Here is a 14,032-nt window from a genome sequence, read left to right as displayed (position 1 = left end):
ATTTAATACAAATATTGTTTCCAATGCTTTAATTTTTATACAAGATTTATTATTGAGATTTTAGTGTTCATAAATGTTCGTCCATCAGTAGTCATTCTCTGTAAGGAAAATATTATAAGAACATGTAGATACAACAGAATCTAACATAAGAAATGATTACACCTGTTGATTTCTCATTATTCTTGGTCGTGTTTGTAGTTTTTAAAAGTCACAATGTTATTTTTGTACTATTTGCAAATGTAATGTGCGCACAACACCACTTAAAGGTATTTATGCAATATGCATATATTGCAACTAAATAAGAGATGATCGCTTGCTGTTTCGTTATAACAAATATCTTGCAGCCATAACTAACCATATGACATTAATTCTTCGTAGATTTTTTTCAAGAATTTCGTTTTCAAGAATTTACTTTTAAATCATGCAAAGCTGGAGTTGAATATATTTAGATTGTAATTTCATTCATCTTATTATAATGCTTTTTTAAAGTTTTATTCTGGAATAACATGACTTAGGAAGCTAGTGCGCCGATAAGGATGTAGTTAGAGCTATTACCCTCTTTAAAAAGTGAAGAAGTTGATTAGGAAATTATTTTCGAGATATCTTCAGAACTACTTATATTTCTTGAAAGGAGTGGTATCATAAGAAAATTTGAGAGAATCGAGAAATTTTTTTTTTTTTTTGAGCTTGATTAAGATAAAAATTATAGTAGTAGAGTAATTATGGAACAAGAAATTCCAAAAAGAATAATTTGATTGAACGTGTAATTATTTCGGAGCCCACGTCTGAAATTTTGTTGAAAAGGCAACATTCCGGAGCAATTTCAGTCGATATTTAATAAACTTCATTCAATCCTAAAATGTACCTGAGTTTCGTGTTTTTCCACGCAAACCAAAAGAGTATTCATCGAACTAAACTAAAAAGAATGAAAGTATAAAATTTTTAATTACTAAAAATTTGTTCATGATTTCATATTTCACATGAAACTATGCTAGTATATTTATGGTATGTAAGAAAAAGACCACGGAAATAAAATCAGTAGATTAAAATTTTATTCTCACTTTAATAGTTAATTATTTAAACATAAAATATAATTTCTAAATGAATAAACAAAAATTGATTCACAAATAAGTGAAATTATATTAATACAATATCTTTTTTAATTTTTATTATCAAACAAAAATGCGTATAATCAATCCATTCTGTTTTCAGTATATTTATTTAATCAAATACCAAACACCAAGGAAGCAATAAAACAAAAAGTATTTATTTATCAATTATAGAAATGTATGCGTGTGTGACAAATGTAGATATTTTAGTATTCATGTACTTACTTACTATCTCTAATGGAGAAAGTCAATTATTATTATTATTTATTTGTTGTAAGATAAGACTCCATTTGAATATATTACATTTCATCAGTACATAATATACTGTGTTATACTTCTTCGTAAATTGAAAATAATGAAATTAAAAAAAAATATAACTAGCCTCAAGGTAGTAAGTACGAGTGCAAAAGTCAATTTTAGATTTAGGGCTCAAATTATTTTTACCTTATTTCAACTATGATGATGAATTTTGTTATAACTTCATGAATGTAGACAAAAAATAAGAATACAATTTTTCGATATCTGTCTTGGTTTTTGAAATATCGAAAGCTAAATAATTAAACCAAATTTTCAATTGTCGATATTTTTGAAAATTACTCCATTTATCGTAAAATTTTACTCTTAGTTTTCGTCTTATATTGTTAAGTTATAACATGGTTCACCATCAAAATTGAAAATATATCCTTTTTTAAATTTTTGTCTACCGTGCTCATACATCCTTTAGTGAGTCACAACGTGTTTTTTTTTTCAATAATTTATTAAGGTTTTAACTTTAATTAAAATAGTTTTTTTTTTCACCGTCTAGTTTTGGAGAAATTTATGGAAATATATCATCCATCTACCCATAAAACCAATGTTAAATATGCCTACTTTTGTAGTCATTTATTTATTTAAATAATCGGGCACCCCCCCCCCCTTTCTATTAAATTTTCAGAATTGATTAAGACTTTAAGTCCAACTTCATATAAAAAAATGAAGCTTTTTATCAAAAATTGCCTTGATGCTCGTACATACTGTAAAAGATTCATTATTTTTGAAGTCTGTTGAAAAAAGTAAAAATCCATTGGGGAAATATATTACCAACAAATATTTATTGAATTTATTTATAGATACAAGTTTGTTAGATATAGTAAGAAAAAAATAGAGCAGAATAATATTTTTATGAAAAGAAAAAAAATGTAAGTAAAGTTGTTATTGCTCCTGAAACATAAATTACGTGATTATATTTTATGATGACTTTTACTTTAATTAACACATATTTTCTATTTACCTACCTGTGTAACTCAGTAATTTATAATTTAATTAAAATATTAGATTTAATGTATGAATGTATAAATAAATTCACTTGTATTAGATACGCAATTACATTTTATAGGTTTATGAAAAAATAGTCTTATAAAGAAATATGTATTCATATTTCAATATCTATGTCACACTTGAAATTTACTGTATGGATTTACCTTTTAATAGCTCTTCTGGTAATAAACTGAAGCTTCTAAGGATTCATGCTCTGTCATTTATAATAGAGTGTAGAAGAAGAGGCAAATAACAATTAGATCTGATACGATCTACGTTAGAGTAAGCACCGCGAAGTTGAAGGCATTTGATGCACCCTATTGGGAAAATTATTTTGCCATACGACAAATGGTGTCTTTAAATAGAACTATGGTTTTAGATGTATATTAAGAAACCGTAGTAATTTACAACAATACTTTTCATGTTTATGATTGAACTGCTTAATTCCATAGGTCACTGCCATATTGATTGTTTGACGTCATTAGCGATTTACCTAACACAACAATGTTTAGTTTAATATGATTAATTTTTAAATCCCGGGTTCATAGAACGCCGCATAGAAATTTTCACCTGATAGTTTTGGCGTACAAAAATCTATGGAGTTTTGATTCTAGGCTTTAACGTGTAAGCATGGAAAATTATCAACAAATTTTCTGTCTCAGAATTTGTTTGCAAATATTTGAATACTATTTGTTTGCAAATATAGGAATTTTATTCGAACATTTTAAATATGCAATCAAGATTATAAAAAAATAAATTTAGAATCTTTCAGAATAATAATTAAAGAACGGACTTTGAAGGAAGTTTTTCATAGAAATATAAAATTAATAAAGAAGTAACAACAAATTATACTAATCAATAAATACATTATAATAATTAAATTAAACAATTATTAATTAATCTTTCATCAAATTTAATTAAAACGATATATAGCTTATGAGAAATGGCGGTATTAAAATAGCCACAGTCGCTTTTGTAAATATAAATTTTAATATACAATTTTATTGTATTTATTATTTATAAAACCATACAATCTTATTATTCAAATAGGTATATTTTATTTAAGGTCGGCCATACACTTAATGGACGTTGAACGAATGAACGAACGTTGATATACTATTCAAACCTTAGATCACTAAGTGCATGGACTGAGCATCGCCTACCTTTCCGCACAGTGAGAGGTGTGCCAACATCTAAGGTAATTATTGGGTCAGTTAGGGACGTTTACCAAAAAAATACTTTTGTTAAAGGAATATAGGAACATTTGTCGAAAAAATATACATTCTATATAAGGACATTTATCAAAAAAACGTACATAAAACATCGTGATTTCACAAAACTTTTTAACTTAAAAAAAATTTCGCTTTTTAACTTAAAAAAAATACTTATCACATATCACGTTACTATGACTTTACTTTTACTATTACAAGTATGACAACAACACTTTGTTTTGATATTTCACACCGCCGCCATGATGGATTTGACCCAAGAAATTAACTCAGATGTTGGCTCACTTTAAATCGTTTGACGTCCAGTCTATGTACTTAATGATCTAAACAACAAAAATGCGCCCATTAGTTTTTACGTAACCTAAAGCCCTAGTCGAATCATACAGGACTTTGCTTTAGTGTATGACAATGTTTGGCGAATGTTGGCCCTAAATTAATCAAATTTGTTCCTAGATTAATTTAGCTTGGATCATATTCAGCTCAGCTTGTTGTTAACTATATATTGTTTAGAACTGTTAATTAAAATGGTTGTGATTTTTCTGCAGCTAAAATGTTTAATGTAATTAAGGATATATAATGAAACTATAATTACAATAAATTTAAAAAAAAAAAAGAAGTTTATGGTATGCTTTAAAATACATTTATGGTAATATTCTAATCATTAACACAAAATAACATTAACATTTGTACATAGCAATTTATTTTCACTATAGAGTTTTACTTACTTTATTTATCACGCACAAATCAGCGGTTTTATAGAGATGTACACAAACAGCCTAGCATCCCATCCCATACATCTATCCATACATACCATAAAATTATATTGCCTTTAGTATAGCAGATACAGAAACAAATATCGTATTCAGGGAAAATTAATTTTTCAAAATTTAACTTTTTTACGAACGTTATATAATGTTTTTTTTTTGTTTTATTTTTTCAGATATATTTAAGATTTTAATATTCTACTTCTAACAACAATCTAATGTATTGGAATCATTAAAATAATTTTCCAAAAGGCATTAATCAAATGATTTTTATCACCACCTGACCGCATTAAATAGAAATATGTGATAAAAATTTTACAAAGCAGAACACTTCATATTTTTATTGGTAAAACATGCAGTGTTCTGCTTTGTCAAGTTTACATTACATATTTCTAAATATAAAATTCGTTTAACTAATTATATTATAAGCATTTCTATTCTCTTAATTTTTAAATTGTCTACATAAAGAGGACGCAAATTTATATGGATTAACTGCGTGATATTTTTTATGAATTATTGTATTCGATATTATGATTATACAGTTTGTTCTACATTAAAAAAAAAATTAATTTAGAAGAAAATTTTTTAAAAGTTCGATTGTTAGATGTAAAAAAATAGTTGTCCACTGAAAAGCTAATCAAATTTTGAGTTGATAAAATTTATCTACCGTACTATAACTAAAACATAATTCAAAAAAAGTACATTGTATTCATAGGATATGGAAACGATGCGCTCGCTGTTGATTCGGTTGCTCGGTATATTGCTGTAAATATATATTTCTTCTATTCATTTTGTTCAAAAGATAAGTAAATGATAAGTACGTGCAACATCATCAACTCAACAGTCTCAAAGAGTTAGTTAAATCAAAGAATTAGTTGTTGAAAAATCAAAGGCAATTTATAAACTTTTACACACAAAATGTATACAACAATTCAAAAACAATGATCCACTCTAAAAAGTAGGTACTCTGTCTTCACTAGTTTGCATTTAGAATAGGTAGATCTTTGTTCCTTGAAGATAATGTCTTGTTAACTTCCTAGAGGAAGTTAAGGAAATGGGGCCGATTTTGAAATCTCCAGTTTTACATATTCCCGCGGTTTCTAGCCCGCAATATCCGAATCAAACCTTTTCAATGTGATGTCTGTGTGTTTGTGTGTACGTATGTTCGGTTGTGCGTATGTCCGTAAGGATTATTTCGTCTCGATTATCTCGCAAACCAGTTGTGACATTAACACGTGACTGGGCTTTTTCGACGCGTAATCGCGTATTTAAGAACTGAAAGAGCTTTCAGCAGAATTAGTTCAGCCGTTTTTTATTGGTAAAAAAAATTGAATAAACAGAATCTGAAAAGTGGAATCAACACATAATTTATCTATGGAGAAAATAATCGTTCCAGCTGCAGTACATGTTCGAAGAATAATCTATGAAGGATAACAAGACCTTTTTTTAATGTTTTTTCCACACCGTTTATGTACTGCCAATTTTTGTATCTTTTTGTAAGTTCGGAAGGAAACCTGCATCATTATGTACTTGAAATTAAACCAGCATCCTGTACCAGTGATCAATCGTTGTTAGTATTTAATGTTATAATTGTTTCTTTCTTTAATATAAGGCACAAAATAAACAAACAACCGTTAAGAAATCATCATCGATTTCAGTTGGATTGAATTTTGTTGAATAAAACTGTACTTACGCTAAGATATAATTCGTGAGGTGCTAATAATTTCCCACGATCAACACATATCTTTTTTGTACATACACAACATATACAAATAAAACACACATTAAAAACAATTTACTACTTTCATGAAAATTTTTTTACTAAAGTATTATAAAATATAAATTACAGAGGTAAATTCTAAATTGAATGAAAAAACATAGTGAAGTTTTTATTTCGATATAATATTGTTGCAACGTTAATAATATGTTGTAAATAAAGTAACATACATTTGAAAGCTGCATATAGCACCGTTAAAAAGTAAAGCAAGATGACACTATACATAAAAAAAATTAGTAGCGTAGGAGCTGCGTTAGCTAAGCGAATTGCCTCAGAGATACAAAAAAAACACAACTTGGTCTTTCAAATACCAAAACCCTTCTTGATACTCAATTTTATTAAAATCGGACTTCAATTGCGACCGCTAGAGAGTTTACAGACACATAAACGTATAGATACATATATATTTTCATATGCATGTATAAATTTTAACGATGGTAATTTTTAAAATCTGGTAGATGAACATTTGAAAAAATTTTCCCAAAAAAAACAATAACTCCCTTTCCTTCGGTAATTCGCTAATAACTGAAACGAGCTTAATACAAAAATATTTCCTTTGAAATCATGGATTCCAGAAATGGCTTTTAGTATGTGACTTTGGACGATATCTCAGAAATTATGTATTTCATCATCAATGCTTATTCGAAATGCTATATAAAGAAAATCCTCGTCACACCAGGCTAAAAGCAGAAAACTTTCGAAAATAATCGGTATAGCAGTAGGTTATGTTAGGTAAGGTTATATTGGCTGTCCACGAAGGACACACTTAGGCTATAGAGCCCATTGTGATACCATGTATGTGTTTTACCACCTTTCCGCTGATAATTTCATTTATCAGCTCCTCAATTTCAGAGGCTGAATGCAGCTCCTTCATGCATATACCATGCACTACACCAGCCCATCACAACTATTAATTAAATTAAATTTGTTGCGACGGCGGGAATCGAACCCGCTACCCTAAGTATACCGCTGAGCTAAAAGGGCGATATAGCAGTAGGATGGGTAAAAAATTAATACGTTGTACCGCTAAAACATGGATACCGCTGGCAATCCTGATTATTAAAGGTAAATCTACCATTATAAACTTGATGAAAACGTACCAACGTAAATTTCACTTGCAATCTTAATTAATTAAAGAAATGTTACTAAAATTCTCACAACATTTTTAAAAAATATTCTTAAAAACTATTCATAACACTATTTAATTATAATTGTATTAGTATTCAAATCATGTAGTATTTAAAATTTAATTCTTTTAACACGTTTTTTGATTGTTTTTAAAATTAAATAAATAAAAAATTACAAAATTTATATTATGAAATCATTTTAATCAGATAATTGTTTTATTTTGTTTTTTATAAATATTATGATTAAAGAATTTTAAAATATAAATTTTAATATGAAAGTTTATCGTATTAGAATATAAAAATCATTTTAGTACAGACATATCAAACATTTTGTATGAAAGTAAAAATGATATAATTTTGTATTTTTATTAAAGTAATTTTCAATTAAATACTTAAAATGTTAACTGTTAAGTTATTTTTAAACTAAATTACATTTTTATTTAGTGTTTACTTTTATAATGAAAATATTTGTAATTTGCCAAAATTTTGTTTTTATACTTTTAACTTTATACAGTAGAATCTCGATAACTTAAACCTCGGTAACATAAAAACCTCTGTTACTTCAAAAAATACTATGTTCCCTTCCCATCAGAGCCCAAAACCTCTATAACTTAAAAGACGCAACCTCTATAACTTAAATAAATAATCTCTGTATAGGCTCTCAGTAACTACATAGAAACATGTACATACCTCTATATTAACTAGGGTACATAGAAACATGTACATACCTCTATATTAACCTTTATTTAACATAGACACTTGATAACTTAAAACCTCTATAACTTAAAATATTTTGTGTTTCCCTTGGACTTTAACTTATCGAGATTCTACTGTATTTGAAAAATCTTATAACTTAAAAGAACAAAAACATAATAAGATTTTCTATCTATAATTGCTAGAAAAACAGGGCTTAAAATTAAGACTTAGAAATAAGGATTCCGCAGGGTATTCAACATAACAAATTTTTAATGACTTTAATCTTGGCAATAGTTATTCGAAAAATAATTTTTCTTTGCTGTTTATTACATGAATGAGGTTTTCTTAAAGCAAACAAAAAAAAATCATCGCTATTCCCTATTCAAAGGCGCATTGTTTTCTGTAATTATTTTAATTTTTTGGTTATAAAAATTCGAGAAATTTCAAAATAAAAAATTCCCTTATAGACCAAATAAGTTAATAAGATCCCAATAGGGTAAACTACTATATTTGAAAAAGTATTTCAAAATGTTGATTTTGCTAATAAAAAATCAACAAAAATTTATTTCGGAAAAATACACACGCTTTCTTGCCAAAAACTTAAATTTTATACCATTTTTAGACTGCCAAAAACGCGGGCATTTTGGTGAGGTAATATCGGTATCATTATACGAAATAACACAGATAAGTTTGACAGATATATTCATAGACAACTAATTATAATAAATATAAATATTTATTATCTATGGATATATTATACCCAGCTGTCTACACCGAACTAACTGGTCTATGGTTCATATCGATATGGCATCACATCAGAGCTTGCCCGCGTTTTAGGACACGTGATATACAGTTTAAAAATTACGATTTTTAATTTTAATATTATAAAAGAAAAATGTGCTTTTATGACTCGAAATCAGAATATGTATGTATTATTTTACATAAATTTTAACTTTTTTCAAATTTCATAATTTATTTTTCATTACCGAAAGTACCCTATTAAGAAAATGGCACAATCGTGTCCCCAATCGCCTCCAGGAGATATTTTCAAAATATATGCAAAGTAAAATAACATAACATGGAATGTTGTTAATCTTTTTATATAATGACTAATCTTCATTACAAAAATAACATCGATAAATTTTACAAGTGTGCAAAGTGTCTTAAAATAAATAACACATTCTTTGCAAATAAAACACTTGTTACCTTCGTTTGATTCATCATCCTATTCTCATCATCCATAATCCAATCGTTTGGTTTTTGTATCCAAACAAAACACATTCTTGCATATAAATAAGTATATTATAGTTTAAGTTTTATATTTATATTATTCCACTTTGTTGATGTGTTGGGGTAGGACGGTTAAAATAGAACTACGATAACAGAGTTAAACTGGGTTTTCAGCAAGCGTTGGATAATTTGATGTAGGTATATTAAGAAACGATAGTAATTTATAACAATATTTTTTAAAGGCACGAATTAACTTCTAATTAAAGATAGCCTAAAACTTTTAATGGTCTAGCTATTCCATAGGTCACTGCTGTTTTTTAAAAGGTTTAAACCTATATTTATGATACCACCGGCAGAAACCTGCTTATATAACACTTATTAGAGGCAGCCAGTCTTAGTGGCCGCGCGAGTTTAAGCGCAATCGACTTTACTCGTTTGGCTACTGGGCTACTGTTTTGGCTAATTGATTAATCATACTTTCGACGCTCGGGCAAGAACGAAGTAACCGACTCCACCCACATCATAAAGTTAATTGTATATATGGATGAAGTTTAAAAATAAAAATTAAGAAAAACGGAGGTTAAACTTCATTATCATTATTATTAAAGGCAGTCTAGCCTTTGGGAAAAAGTGACAGCTCAGTTCGGGATGCTATAATTGATTCACATGGTCAGCCTTCTATGAAATTGCGTAAGAACTAGGATATTGTTTAGTTTAGCGTCGTCGTCTTGCATTTCCCACACCAAAGTCTGTTAGTCTTTAGCGATAGGGATTTTATAAGAAAATATCGAATCCAATAGAAGGACCACTCATGCTTATAGTAAAGGATTTAGTGGAGATTTTGATCTCTTCAACAAAAGTAATTTTGATGAAACTTAGAAACAAGTTAAAATGATTGTGCCAATGCTGGAAACTTCACCGACTTGAATCTCAAAAAATGAGGGAAATGCGCTAGGAAAGAAAAACCATAGAATTTCTCCTGCTTGCTTAAAAAATTTGTTTCCCTATTGAAATAAATGTAAACTTCAATGCTAATGCATATCGATCACATCATATAAAAAGTCAATTACATAATAAAACTTTTTAGTATTAACGGTGATTCATTACATAGAATTTTAAAATGAAATCATCAAGAAAAAGTGAGAATGTTTGTTCAACAAACATTAATTGTGAGAGATTGCAAATGCATTCCATTGTCCGTCCGCATAAAGACGACCTCGATCTCAGAATAGATTCTATACGACGACTAAGTTTATATTTTCGTTAGGTGTCTTTTTATGTTATCGCATACCAATCCATCTTTGTCCTCAGCTAATGACCACTACGTTAAGCCCGCATTTTTTTTCGAGTGCACATATCGAATAATATTGTTACATGCCAGTTTTAATTAACCTATTAATAACATGCACTAACAACAGTACTTACTCTTAATTTCATCAAATTTATTTTTAGGTAAATTTTTTTAAATTACATAAAAATTGTTTGTCAACTTATTTATTTTCGTAAAGGTCAATTTAGTTTTAGATATTTCAATGTTTTATTTTCGTAACATTCTAAATTGATGTATTGGTTTTTTTATTTCCCGTCTTTAATTTTAAACAACATTATTCGTAATTAGATTGTTGTTATCGATTTTCTTTTAAATTTATTTTAGTGCATTAAAATTTAGCTCAATAGCCTTGATTGTAAAAACTGTTTTGTGAAATATTGAAATTAAAAGTTTATTGAATGGAAATTCAAATCTAGTTTGTCAGTATCAAATTGAGGAAAAATTTCATGAACAATGCGTAAGGCTATCAATCACTCATAGTTATCAAAATATTATTAAGATATTCTCAAAAACTTCATTATTTTAATCACCTACCAAATTTTAACTAATAAATAACTTTTGTGGTGCATTCCGAAAACATAATTAATTATTATTGACGTTGAAATACACTTAGCGTCCACCTTGGTGGAACTGCGTTTCTTCAGTAGAGCTCAGCTCATTTCAGAAGTTCCAATTATAATTTGAGTACTAAAAACGTAGGTTCATTGTGTTTTGTGAGGAATGAAACAAAAGTAATAGCCTTTAAAAAGTTTCTTGATAAAATTTGTCAATAAATTTTGAATCTATTTATAAAAAACAAAGTTCCTCTTTTTTTTCCTATATAGTGCAACTTGAATTAGGCTAATATCTCCTTGAGCATTTGCCTTTGATTAACCTCCGTTTGATTAACTACCTCGGAGTGAAAAAATAGACAAAGGGTAGTAATTGGAAGTTATTAATTGGAAAATAATTTGATTTGACTTATATCGGTTTTTAAATGGGCAAGTAACAGCCTGCTTCAACCTTGTATGCAACGATAACTGACTGCTACTAGCGACAGCTCACTGCTCAAACCTGTAACAAATTTCCCACCATAGGAACATTTCAAATTCTGTTATTAAACAAGTGAAAACAAATAATTGACTGAGTTAATTGTTGAAATACCATGTACAGACAATTATTTTGTTTGTAGCGTAGAAATATTTTTAATAATTACAAACATGGAATTAAACTTAGTATATCTTGAGATATATTTCATGTATACATGGTATACAAATGTCAATTCAAATACTGTTTTCAATTTAACCTCATGATAACCAGCCACTTGGTGCATTTTCATATCACTTGATAACTTTTGTCTATGTACGGAAAATTTTGAAAAACCATTAAGTTAATTTTGTTTTTAAACTTTCAAATTATCGGGTAGTTATAATATTCAACTTAAAATTTAGGAAAAACAAAATTTTATCCATTTGTCAATTGTACTCAACGGTTGTTAAACATTTTGTCTCAAACATTGAGGTTTAAAATGTTACGAGGAGTCTTGTGATAAAAATAAATAAATCTAGCTAGCCATAACTAAAATGTAGTTATTCATCATAATATTTTGTTCTTAAAATTTCACACGTAATAATTAGTAATCTATATTGACGACACATAACACATAAAATATCTATCACACTGTCATAAATATATCAAAATATTTTCATAATTCTTATAATAATCGCGACAAATACGTGCAGTATTCAGTGTGTTGCTAGCTCTTTTTTAATATTTAATTGCAATGTACAATGATAATATAATTATAGCATTTTATATATTTTATCTATGTAAGTATATGTAATAATATTCATATACAAATATTTGTAACGTCTCGTCTCGTCTTCTCTAACTCTTAGTTCCAAGTGGTAATTAATGTCGGTACATCTTCACTATTAATAACTCAACATACCTTTCTTTACATTATAATATTGGTATTTTTTAACATAGTCATTTTATACAGAGTGAGGCAGACAAATGTGCTGTTTTGAAAATTTTATCAATTTTTCCAAATTATTATTTTATTACGATCTGTTAAATGCATTTAAGGGAAAATATTTGAGGCTCCGTGATAGTACCAAAGTATGTCTTGCGTCTCGTCTTGTAAATGCGTTAATTAACGCGGGATGCGCGCTCGTAAAACCCCAGAATTTTGTTTGGCAAATTAGGATTATATTCTTTAACTAGCTTGATACTCACCCGCCGTAAACCGGAAAAAATATTATCTTATTGGATACCTACGTCATACAAAGAAAACAAAATCCTCTTAAATCAACTTTTCATATCTTTTTCTTTTTTGCTCTTATAGCCTTATGTCTGAAGATCTGGCTGAAAAAACTCTAGAATTTTTTGTGAATAAAACATCACAAATTAAACAGGATACAAAGACTGATACACGGTCTTTAAATAAACGTGAATCTTTAAATCCTGTATATTTATTATACGCAAACATAATTTCATCGTAAATCGTATGTTTTTATTACTATTATTACTAGAATCATTTTTTGTTTTATAAATTTTATTACTTACCTTCGTATTTCATATTATAATTTTTATTCAAGTGAATTGGCATTTAAAATAACAATTTTCCAAAACCTACGTACGATAATAATATTAAATTTCATTTTATAAGTTTGTTAAACTATTAAGGTTTTTTCAAATATACTTTTTTATGTTTTCCATGTAAAATATTTAAAAATTTTCGTTCACGACCTTCTTCGTCGTTTTATGGATGAAACATTATGTATTTTTTACAATTTTATTTAAGATAAAAAGAAAATCTCAATTTAAATGGATTATGTTTTGCAAAAATTTTCTTATATGCATTAAATTTTATATGAATTAGGACCAATTAATTCTTTTGTTTGAATTTTTTTGTTAAAAAGTGGTCTTTGACAATGAAGAGGCTACAATTTTTAATATTTTTTGCCTGTGTATGATGTAGGTAGGCGTATTTAATATCACTATATAATGCAGAAAAACCTTTTCACTTTTTCGAGATACGCCTTTTGGCCAGAACATAGCAGATATGTCTGTAGCATTCAACAGTTGCAATTATTTCATGTCATGTATAAATTTTCTATCTACAACTCGACATCTTTTTGCACTCTACGAATATTATTGCTTTTTTTAACCCCCGAACCAAAAAAAAGGTTTTCTTAAGTTTGACTGCTATGTGTGTCTGTGGCATCGTAGCGCCTAAACGGATGAACCGACTTGGATTTTTCCGTTTGACAGGTAATTTAAGTTTCAAGTGCGAGTTTAGGGGTCAGTAACCGTAATATTTCTCTTGGGTTTTTTAAATTTTGTAAATTTCACTTGTTAAATAATAATCCTGTTAATAAATTAACATACGGTATAAATTAAAATTAACAAAGTTTAAATTTTTAGATAATAATAATAATAATTCGAATAAAGTAATCTAATATTATTCTGAGACCTAATTTAAGATGCACG

General features: G+C 27.9%; 1 protein-coding gene across 1 annotated transcript in view; it reads left to right on the top strand.

The window, feature by feature from the left end:
• Positions 1-14,032, top strand: part of LOC123294851 (death-associated protein kinase related) — a 324,675-nt gene that overhangs the window by 225,302 nt on the left and 85,341 nt on the right. The window lies entirely within an intron of this gene.

This window comes from Chrysoperla carnea, chromosome 3, assembly GCF_905475395.1.
Source record: "Chrysoperla carnea chromosome 3, inChrCarn1.1, whole genome shotgun sequence".
NCBI classification, from domain to species: domain Eukaryota; kingdom Metazoa; phylum Arthropoda; class Insecta; order Neuroptera; family Chrysopidae; genus Chrysoperla; species Chrysoperla carnea.
This window is presented reverse-complemented; position numbering and strand designations above follow the sequence as displayed.